The sequence below is a fragment of the Hemicordylus capensis genome, chromosome 2, assembly GCF_027244095.1.
Source record: "Hemicordylus capensis ecotype Gifberg chromosome 2, rHemCap1.1.pri, whole genome shotgun sequence".
NCBI lineage: Eukaryota > Metazoa > Chordata > Lepidosauria > Squamata > Cordylidae > Hemicordylus > Hemicordylus capensis.
Window position 1 is genome coordinate 389,900,218 of NC_069658.1, and position 11,070 is coordinate 389,911,287.

The 11,070-nt window shown below is 46.9% G+C and overlaps 1 long non-coding RNA gene across 1 annotated transcript; it reads left to right on the plus strand.

The window, feature by feature from the left end:
* Window positions 1–7,182: 7,182 nt before the first annotated feature.
* LOC128346430 (uncharacterized) lies at window positions 7,183–10,839 on the plus strand. Its single transcript, XR_008316958.1, has 2 exons — window positions 7,183–7,254; window positions 10,590–10,839. It is a non-coding gene; the product is annotated as an uncharacterized LOC128346430 (long non-coding RNA).
* The last annotated feature ends 231 nt before the right edge of the window (window positions 10,840–11,070 follow it).

The window sequence follows — 11,070 nt, forward strand, 5'->3', positions numbered from 1 at the left end:
AGTTTGACCTCAAACCGGGTCCGGCTCGACTGGGCCAAAACTGAGCCAGGCTGGGTCACCTCTAATCAGTTCAGATTCGAGCCGAACTGGCAAATCCAGTTTTGTGCATACCCCTGTGATCAGTAGCCATTCAAACTTGTGGTTATTTCTCCAACTCAAGTATTTGGACATTCACCTGGAGGTTTTTCACATGGGACTTTTAAAGCTCTTTAATTCGCATCTCCGGAATGGAGGGGATACATTCACATATTGGCCAATTTTACCCCAAAGTCCCTGCGAGTTATTGGAGGGCAGTTCACACCCAATTCAAGTTTTTCACTGCGCATTATTATGTAGCCCCATTTATATCCAGGGTAAAAAAATCAACTTTTTGCGTCGGTTTTTGGGGACAACTTTGAGTTCACAGTAAAGCCTCCCAGTAAACCTGCAGTAAAACCTGCTGTGTGTAAAAGTCCCTGGAGTTTCCCAGACAGCAGGCGTTACCATGGATTTACTGCAAGGCTTTACTGTGAGTTTGAATTTGTCCACAAAAAGTGGATTTTTTTTAAACCCCAGACATAAATTGGGCTAGGCTTTAACGTGCAATGAAAAACCCTGAATCGTGTGTGGAGTGCTCCCCAAAATCTTGCACGGACTTTGGTGTAAATCTGGCTGATGTGTGGAGGCACACTCTTCATTCCGAGCTAAAAGCCTTGTCTGGAACTGCTCCAGATGAATTGTAAAACATTTTTATTTGATTTGATTTAAATAGCTAGACTGAATGCAGATTTAGGATAATTACTTTGTACAGTATATTTTAGAATCTTGATAGCTTTTTTATTTGTGTAATCTATGGGATGATAATGAGGTGAGCTAGAAATCTTTTAAAAAGAAAGAGACTCAAGTCTTTCTGTTGCCAGGCCTTCCTGAGAAAAGGCCCAGCCCTGTTTCTCAGTAATTTGCTGCTTTGCCACTAAGGCTGCCCTGCTGCATTTCTTCTGGGATCCCACTGAAGAATCACAGTCCTTTACTGCAGACAGTACACTCAACAAACAGTGAGCCATTAGGCTCAGATTCACACACACACTCTTTTCAGGTAGGCACTCTGGATAGCCACCTGGCTCACCCACCCCTAAGGTGGGCCCTGGGTGTTAATTAGTACTTTTAAAGCCCCAAACAGGACTGCCACCCCCCCGCCATACAATCCTGCCCATCCATGTAACTCAGCTGCAGAGCCCTTGTGTGTGTTCCACTTCCACTGGAGGCCAGCTGAGAGCAACACAAGAGAGGGCCGCCTTTGTGGTACTGCCCAGCCCGTGGAACTCCCTCCCCCAGGAGTTTCTGTTTGGCCTTCTGTTGCAGACTTTTTTGTTTCCTGAGTCCTTTGGCTTGATCACATGTGATGATGCCTAGCTCTCTCTTTGTTTTCAATTTTTTCTTGTAGCTTTTATCTGCCACTCTAAACTGTTTTATCATTGATTTTTCTTTCTATGTAGCATGTTTGGGAAGTCAAATTTGGATACAGAAAGGTGGAGTACAAGTGTCCTAAACAAACAAAGATAAAATGAACTGAAGCAATATATTGTGAAATGTTTCAAAAGTTAAGGAGCTCACATTCTCTATTCTGGCCTTTCTTTTGTTGAGAGAGAATATTTTGTGCCCAACCTGCTGTGTCAGCTCATGCAGAATTTCTTCTGGCAAAGACATATGGCTTCAGAGTCCCAACGCTGAGACCCAGTGACCTGTACAGACTTAGTACTGTTTCACATGATGCCCATTTGGCACATTTTCCTGTGGAGAAGTCAGCCTGATGTCTGCGGGTGGTGAAGCAACCTGTGATTTCTTCAGCATGTCTCCTGCTCTCAACTCACTGTGTCCTTGTATGTTGGCTGAACAAAGAGTTGGGGAGCTGCTGAAGGGTGCCCAAATCTGGCTCTCCAGAGGTTGTGGACTACACTCCCATCATCCTCAGCCACAATGGCCTGCCATTGGGTCTAAGGATGATGGGAGTTGTAGTCAAACAACATCTGGGGACCCAAGGTTGAGAACCCAGGCTCTAGAGATGTGTTGTCACAGACCCACTGCAAATATGCAACAAGGCAGTGGTAAGTGCCAGTGAGATCTATTCAGCTGTGGTAATGACCATTGTTTATTGCAAGCCGCCTTGAGAGGCCTGTGGCTTGAAGGGTGGGGCTCTACATTTTAATTAATTAACCAACCCTAAAGCTGGTTAATTATTTCCATTTCATTCAAGTCATATCCATCCGTGCCTGCCATTCTGAGCTGAAATCAAAATGCATAGATGTGAGAGCACCATTCGATGGTTCTCTGTGCTATACAGCTAAGGACTAATCTACACACATGCCCCCTCCAAGTGATCTGCCCATCAGCCGGTGACACACTGCAGTTGCTGTCCCCATCTTGCAGAGGGTAAGGCTGCTGACCCATAAATCAGGGGTACTGTAGATCTAGGGAGTCTGGTGGTGCCACTGAAATAAAGGGTCACCCGTTGTCCCTGGGGCCATGTTGCTCTGTGATACGGGGAAACTCATTCGGAGAAGGGTGATCTGGCCTGCCCTATCAGCACGTCATCTCCCAGAGGCACACAGCCGGTCTTCCCTTGCAGTCTGGTCCCCCTTACTCACTGTAACTGTAGCATTTGTCCTAGAGAGCAGGCATTGGTGGTGGTGGCGGTGGCGGCTGCAGGCGCTCCCCCTCCTCATCCTTGGCTTTCACTCGCTATCGATGCAGCTCAACGGAGGGCTAATTCTCAAAGTTCAAAGCAGTCTGGCCCAGACTTAGTGCCATCACGCTAAGTGCGATTGACAGCTCCTGTCACAGCTGCCACGTTGGCTTCACAGCCTCGGCCAGAGGGTGCTGAGCGACTGGAGGGGGCCTGCAGTGCTGTTAGGACACTTCATTTCTAGGACATGGATGCTAATGCCTTAGTAATCAGCAGCACCCTCTGCAAGACTACAGGGCTGTTGCCGTCCTTCTGTCAGGGCAGAGTTCGGCATATACTTTCAGCTCTTATTCTCTCGGTGGCTGGCTCCCATCAGCCTCTGGAGCCTGTTGCTTGCTTTCTTACTCATTTTGTAGGCTTCAGCACATAAGCTGAACTGCGGTCTTCCTTCCCCCTCCAGGAGGCTTTACACACAGGGCTTTTACTTCGAATTAGCTGCATTTACCCCGAAGTAGCTGCGGGCTACCAGGGACCAGTACAGACAGGACTCTTGTTTCCCCCCCAATCGAGGCTGCACATTCTGGCTTAGCCCAAAGTATGTTCAGCTTTGAAAAATCCTTTAGTTTCAGTGGCCTTGGGGGGTGGGGTGGAATCTGAGGCTTCTATTATGCCCCACGCTTCTCCCTTGATGTGTGGAGTGGCCATGCCAGTAATTCGGCTTTTCAAAACTCAATGAAGGAGAGTTTACATAAGCTTTAGATATACAAAATGGATGTAACCTGGGCCTCTTGGTCTGAGTCCATTAGCCTGCAATTTTCTTCATGACAGAGAGAAAGCTCTGATTTCTGCTTTAAATTTCCCTGCCTCTTAAATCATCTGGGGGTGGGGGTGGGGGGATGAGGCGGTGAAGGCAGTCACTCACAAAGGCAAAAGTTAAGTATTCTGGTGTTTGATCTGCCTGCTTGGCAACTCATCATGCCATTCTTCCGTTCTTTGCTGTCAAACTAACAACAAAAAAGCTCTCTCATGCTCCTCCTCTCTGATGTGGTTTGTGATTGTGATTCTGTTGGGGCGAAAAATGGACTATAAGCATGCTTTTCTAATGTGCTCTGAAGGATGATTATTTTTTGTTTTTAAATATATAGGAGTGCATAAACCAAGGCCAATATTAGGGGTTAGGGTGGTTGAGCACTTGATGAGGCCCACACCCGTGCAAGGGGCCCACTGCCAAGAGCCCCCTGGCCCCCACGGCTTCTCCTCCTCATTGCTGCCACCTGCCCACCCACCTGCCCTTTCCCTCTAGCCCAGGGGGGTTGTTGAATGATGGCAACAGCAACAAGTAGGGGGTGCCTGCAGTTCCCTCGCCAGTTCTCTTGGGTCACGTGAGCAAGCAACATTGGTAGACAGCAAGATAAACTGTCAGCAATTGCTGCACCGGTTTCCTGCGCTGAGCTGGGGGCTGAACTAGAAGAGGATGTCCCAGCCTTGGGTTCTTGAATTGCAACTACCATCTTCTCCAGCCACAGTGACCAAAGTGGCAGTGACCATCTGGGGACCAAAGGCTGGGGAGCCTGGACTTGAAGACTCCTGGTGTCCCTTCAAATTCTAAAACATGACGGTTCTAGGAGGTGGGTCTGCACTGAGTGAGAGGGCTCCACTGTGAGTGTTGTGGTGCTTGCTAGGAATCTGTTTCTTGCTCCAGGCCAGCTGATGAAGAGTGTTTTAGGTTCATTGCATCCTCACCCAGTCTCCTGGACTGATGGGAGAGCAGGCAAGAGAATAAGCAGGGAAGCAGGCTGGGTTGTTTGCTGTGTGTAAAACTGAAGGACCTCCTTTATTAAATTCCGGATGTGTTGAATTAACTCTACCACCTGGTCATTGTATATTACAATCTTTAATATACTGGCTTTTGTCCTCTTTTGCCCGAGAGCCCTTCAGAATCTAGAGCCAGCTCTAATATAGATGAGAGACTGATGTAAATAAGCAAGAACAATGTGCAGGTGGGAAGTAGAGGGAAATCTTGAACCAAAGGGCAGAGGAGGGAATCTATTGGCTCTTCTGACCACAGGCCCCATCTTGTGCACCGAGCCCATTGCTAAACTTGGGAGGCCTCATCTGAGAAGGGCTTCCAGTGCTGTACCAATAACTGTGATGGAAACAAAAAACTGCAGGTTGCTTACCTGTAACTGGAGTTCTTCTGGTGGTCATCTGTCCAGTCACACAGATGGGCTTCACGCCTGCATAAAGAAAGCTCCGCAACACTCACAAGCCGATCTTTTTCTTTCTTTCTGCCCTCTGATAGGTAGATAGGCTCCTCCCCTTTATACTTTAGTCATGTGTTCCACACCCTCCTCCTCAGTTCTAGAGTCTACCAAGGAATGATCTGCAGCAGGGCAAGCTGGGCAGGTGTGTGACTGGACAGATGACCACCAGAAGAACTCCAGTTACAGGTAAGCAACCTGCAGTTCTTCTAAGTGGTCTCTGTCCATCACACAGATGGTCGCATCGCAAGCTCCAGAACTATGGAGGCGGGAACAGAGCCCAAGACAAGGAAGGAACTCCCACACAATCGACCTTGGACTAACGGAGAAAGAAGGCATGGGGGTCAAAAAACACTGGTTCTTTTTTTAAAAAAAATTGAAAACCTACAAGCAACTCAGCAGAAAATCGATAAGTGACATAACAGATTCAGCCGCAAGAGGAAAATGTTATTGAAACAATGCTTGCAAAACTGATCTCATCTGCTTCCACCACTATTGAGTTCAGGGTAGGGTGCTTTTGCAAGAACAGTGAGCCCTCTGTCTTAACCCTATATAGATTCTCCACCTTTCTGGAAGTAGGGGGAACCGAGGAAGGTTTCTTCCTGAAGCTCTGGGCAATGCCCAGTAAAGCCTGATTCATCGGAATCGCTACCAGCTTAGATGAATCACCCTCTAGTACGTCAAAGAGGGGGTTAGAAGAAGGTCTGATTTCCTCTCGTAATTGTATTCTGAGAGACTTGGCCATTTTAGACATGTAAGAGGGAAAGGATCTGAGGTCCTCAGAAGGAGAGGGGGGAACTGTGTTGTTTTTCCTCCTCTGACATTTCGAGTTGGGGCTGTCACGGCTGGATGAAGCACTAAACTCCAGTTCGGAATCTGAAGATGAGTCCGAAGACTCCAATATCTTTTCCGGTGGCACAGGACAAATAGCATCCAGCTTGTGAGTGTTCCGGAGCTTTCTTCATGCAGGCGTGAAGCCCATCTGTGTGATGGACAGAGACCACCTAGAAGAATCCAGGCAAGTCTCGGAGCCCATGCAGAAGCGCTTGCCTATACTGGATGGCACCTTGGATCCTGGCCTGTGATACAGTTTTGTATAGCATCACCAAGGAGGCCAGATCTCAAAGTTAGCCATTAGGGAAGGGAATAAAGCTCTCTGCCAGAGCATATATGTGCCATTGCAAACTGCCAGACTGAGGATGTTGGCAGTGACTGTCCTGTTGACTTTGTCCTTTCCTTAAGAGGGAGACGAAGAACTGCAAAGAGCAGCTGTGAGCCTTGTCGTCTGTCACCATGCATTTGGCTTACATGTCTATATGCATCCTTCCTCAGTTACAGCCCCTGCTGACGACGTGCCTTTCATTTCCTTATGCTTTCCTGATTATCTGTTTGAAACAGACTGGAGTTGTCAGTTGTAGGGTTCTATAAACAAGTCCAGATGAGTCAGAAAATCCACAATGAACTCATATACTCAGTGCAGAATTAGATATTGCTGTTTGTTTTGGGTGGCTGCGAGACAGAAGGTGACTACCAGCAGTGTTCCCACTATCAGGGATTCCCAGATGTTGTCAACTACAACTCCCAGAATCCCCAGCTGCAGTGGCTTTTGCTTGGGGATTATGGGAGTTGTAGTCAACAACATCTGGGAATTCCTGTTAGAGGGGAACACTGGTGACCGCCACTAGATTTCCTTCCCCACCATTTTTCATTAAGAACCTTAGTTGGGGAGCGGCTATATCTCAAAGGTAGAGTACTTGCTTTCAGTGGCAGAAAAAGCCCTGAAGCACCCTGTGTCCCAGATGGCAGAAGGGCCGCCCTCCTTTTTTTGCAACACTAAAGGCCTCACCAAGTTTTGCAGGAGAACCTCCGTCACGCAGCCTCTCAACCACTGCCATGCCCTAGCCTCCTCCCCTGCCTTGCCATTTGCCACCCTTCCTCCTCCTCCTCCTCCTCCTCCTGCTGCTGCCTGCCACCATTTTCCAGCTGGCACGTGCTGATGAATGATGGGAATGATTTCCTTGAGGATGTTGGTGGTGGCTCTCTCTCAAGCAAGCAAGAGAGGAGGAAGGAGCCCATCCAGCGAGTTGGCTGGGAAATGGTGGCAGTGGCAAGAGGGAGAGGAGAGGAGGGCAGCAGGTGAGTGGGGAGTGACTGGTGAGGGGCTCTTGGGGGGCCCCTTTTCTCAGGGGTCCTCAGGGCAGCCCCTGTTCTTAGAATACATCCGCCCAAATACAGTTATGCCCGTCCTTGTTTGCATACAGGAGGCCCCAGGGTCAATGCCTGCAAAAGAAAAGAAAAAATCTGATCGGAGGACTCCTGCCTGAAACCCTGGTGAGCCACTTCCAGTTAGAGTAGACCAATGTTCTGACTCAGTTTAAGGCAGCTATGTATGTTTATCATAGCCTATGAAGACAACAGAGGCTTTTCAAGAAGTCTGACTAAGCATGCTCAACAGCAAACACGTCCTCTTCCACATGCTGTTTACCTGCCTCTCATGACAATATGCTCTTGTGTAATCAGACTCTTTGGAAGGATCAATGTGTGACTGTTTGTGAAGATACTTCTTGAACTTTATTTATTTATATTATTTGTTTAACATTTATACCACCTTTCATTAGACATACCAAGGTGGTTTACAAAATTAAAATACAGTAAAACTCCATAAAAATCATAAAATACAGTAAAGCTATAAAAATGTAAAACCTTTAAATCAGTTAAACAATAAAAAACAATAAAACACCCCCCCAAAGGGGGGGAAAGCCCATTAAAAATAAGAATGGAAGTAGGAAAACTGAGAAACCTGGCAGCCCCTAAGGTCTGAACAAATAAAAAGGTCTTTAGTTATATTTTAAAAGCAGCCGCAGATATCAAAGAGCAGACATCCTAGAGAGCATCCCAGAACCTGGGGGCAACAACAGATAAGGCCCTATCCTGTGTGCATGACAATTTAGCCTCTCTCAACATCTGCATACGAAGCAAAGCCCCCTCCCCCCCCAAAGCCTTGTTGTCAGATGGAGAGTACTAGTTTTTTTCCACATGCCCATATTCTGGTTAATTTAACACATAAAATGGGAACACAGGCAGAGATATCACAATGAAGGGAACAATTTGGTCCTACATGCCCGTATTCTGGTCTAGAGCACGTAGGACCAAATTGTTCCCTTCATCATGACATCTGTGCTTATTTCCCCATTTTCTGAGTTAAGTCACAAACCATACTAACCCTGGAACCCCTCTCATCTAGCACCTGGATGTGATTTCACTAATTGCCAATCTGCCTGGTCACACCTCTTCCAACTCCTTTTGGCTGGAGCTACAGCTGGAAAGTTCTGCCTCACCCTCACCCTAGTTTGTCCCTGAAAGCAACATGGGCTTATGAGTGAGTTTCTACCTCAGGTCACCTACACAAGGGTTTCTCAAACCTGGGTCCCTCACTACTAAAGGCCGGTATGGCTGGGGATGGTGGGCGCTGTAGTCCAACAACAAGAAACTGATTGCCAGGAAATTTAGGACCAACAAAAGGAAATACTTTTCCACACAACACATAATCTATGTAATTCTCTGCCATGGCTTGTGGTGATGGCCACTAGTTTGGATGGCTTTAAAAGGGACTTAGACAAATTCATGGAGGACAGGTCTATCAATGGCTACTAGTCTGATGACTATAAGTCACCACCAGCCCCAGAGGCAAGATGCTTCTGAATACCAATTTCAGGGAGCAACAGCAGGAGAGAGGACATGCCCACCTCTTGTCTATGGGCTTCCTAGAGGCATCTGGTGGGCCATTGTGGGAAACAGAATGCTGGACTAGATGAGCCCTGGGCCTGATCCAGCAGGGCTGTTCTTATGATCTTAACAACAGCTGAGGGACCACATTTGAAAACCCCTGGCCTACTGTTACTCAGACTGAAATGTGAAAGTGTTTCTTGGCATGTTTGGGGGCAGGTGGTTATCGTTCAGTGGGCTATTAGGTTTTATAAGTAGGACACTGCCACATTTTTCATTCATTGGGCCGTTCATTAGACAGTTTAATCAGTTTCGATCATTGCAGCTGGTAAGTACTTCAGGGCGTTTTTCACACAGGGCTTTTAGCTTTCATCTCCTCCGGAATGGAGGGTGTGCATTCACATATCAGTCAGATTTACTCTAAAGTTCCTGCGAGCTGTCAGGGAGCACTTCACACACAATTTGGGTTTTCCGTTGCCTATTAGAGTGTAGCCTGATTTATACTCAGGGTTTAAAAATCCTTTTTGCACCTTTTGAGGGGCAACTTCAAACTCACATTAAAGCCTCACGGTAAAGCTTGCTGTTTGAATAACATCCTGGAAACATTCCCTTGAAAAGCTTGTACAGGGATCACCTGTAGTGATCCCCCAAAGTATTTCCCAGTGTTCCACTTTGGTTTCCCATCACTGATGTAATTCTCCAAGGTGTTAATTGATCTGCTCCAGAGTCCTTGGCTAGGTCACTCTGACTATACTTTTGGATTAACGTGGGAAATCATCTTGACTACAGGTGAAGCAGTCTATTACACTATTAATCTTGAGCAAAGCTTTGGTCTAGAAATGATGAGGAAGTGTTTATATTTTAAATATTTATATGAGGGAAAGGGGTATAGAAAAGGAAAGGCTGGTTAGGCAGGCAATAAAATCTTAACTAACAGTCTTAACTAGAATCTGACGAAGAGGAATTTAGCTTAAGATCCAAATGGTCAATACATCAGCTTAAGGCTTGCCGTAGAAAGGGCTAAAATGCAGGCTTGAAGAGGGAAGAGAAGTGGGAGAGGATATTTAGAGGGCAGGTGGTTAGTATTGTGGATGCATCTGGTGCATTTGTAGATGGGCAGTTGAGCAGATTTCCTTGCAGTGGGAAGGCAGCAGGAAAGCAGGAAGAAGAAAGGGCAGATAGCATAGAGCTACTCACAACCTTGAGAACCAGTATGGTGTAAATCCAGGCAGACCACAGTGCAGGTCCCGATGCAGGTTCCCAGATAGATTGCAATACAGGTTCTGAGCGCATCCCCTGCTAACTGAGCAAAGATGCATCTTTTAAAATTGGTGATTCTCTTTATTTAGCAGGAGCAGAGCAACTGGCCCTATCCATCCTCGGCACAGCATCCCTCTGGTGGCTGTTGCTGGTGGCTGTCTTATGTTTCTTTTTTAGATTGTGAACCCTTTGGATTGTGAACCCTTTGTGAACCCGCTAAGTGACCGAGTTGTATTGTTTACCAAATGTGGGCATGTGCAGAAATCACGATTCTGTGAGCGCAGGTATCCCAAAATGTAAGCTGTGGTCCCACAATTCCAAATCATATATATAGACAACAGTGTTGAGTCAAGAGACAGAAAAAGAAAAGGGTAGTTGGGAAGTTGTGTGTGGCTCCTTGGCTATCATTAAAATTCTGGCAGGTTTCTACAGTAAGAGGCTATAGTAGCTTTTACTCCAGCACCTTGAATATGTGTTCCACCAGTGGAGACTCCTCTGCAACAGAGAAATGTCGAATCCCTCTCTTCCCTTGTAAAAGGAACACATAAGAGTGCCTCTGACTAATAGATATGGGGAGCAAGCCAAAGGGGGAGGACCATTGCCACCCAGCACTGCTTGTAAGCATCCCCATGGCACAGCATCAAATCCAGTTTCATAACTGCTCTTTTCCTTTCTTGCAGCGGCTTTGGCTGGAAGCTGACATGGCAAACAGGAGAGCAGAACCTGAGGCTATAGAAAGAAGAGAAGCCTGCATTCTGGCAGTGCAAACCTCTAGGCAAGGCTGGGCAACTATTCACATCCTCTAGAACTTCAGAGATGCACATGATCGGTTTCGGTGGACTCCAAAGAAGGCAATGTGTTAAAACACATATCCATTTGTCCTCCACTTCCCTGGCCTAAAAATGTCTCTAAAATAAAACAAGAAAAAGATTGAGTGTCAGTAAAAATTATGATAAGGGCGGAGAGTCCCTCTTCTGGGGACTAGTGGTGTGCATGGAACCGGCGCCTGCTGGTTTGAAGGTGGAGGGATCTCTTTAAGGACATGGGAGGGTGCTCTTACCTCTCCTGCCACATTTCCCACGTGGGTGCTGTCTTTTAAAATGGTCTGGTGGGGCGATAGCATACCTCCTTGCTGCCCCGGTGCCTCCTTGGACCGGATAT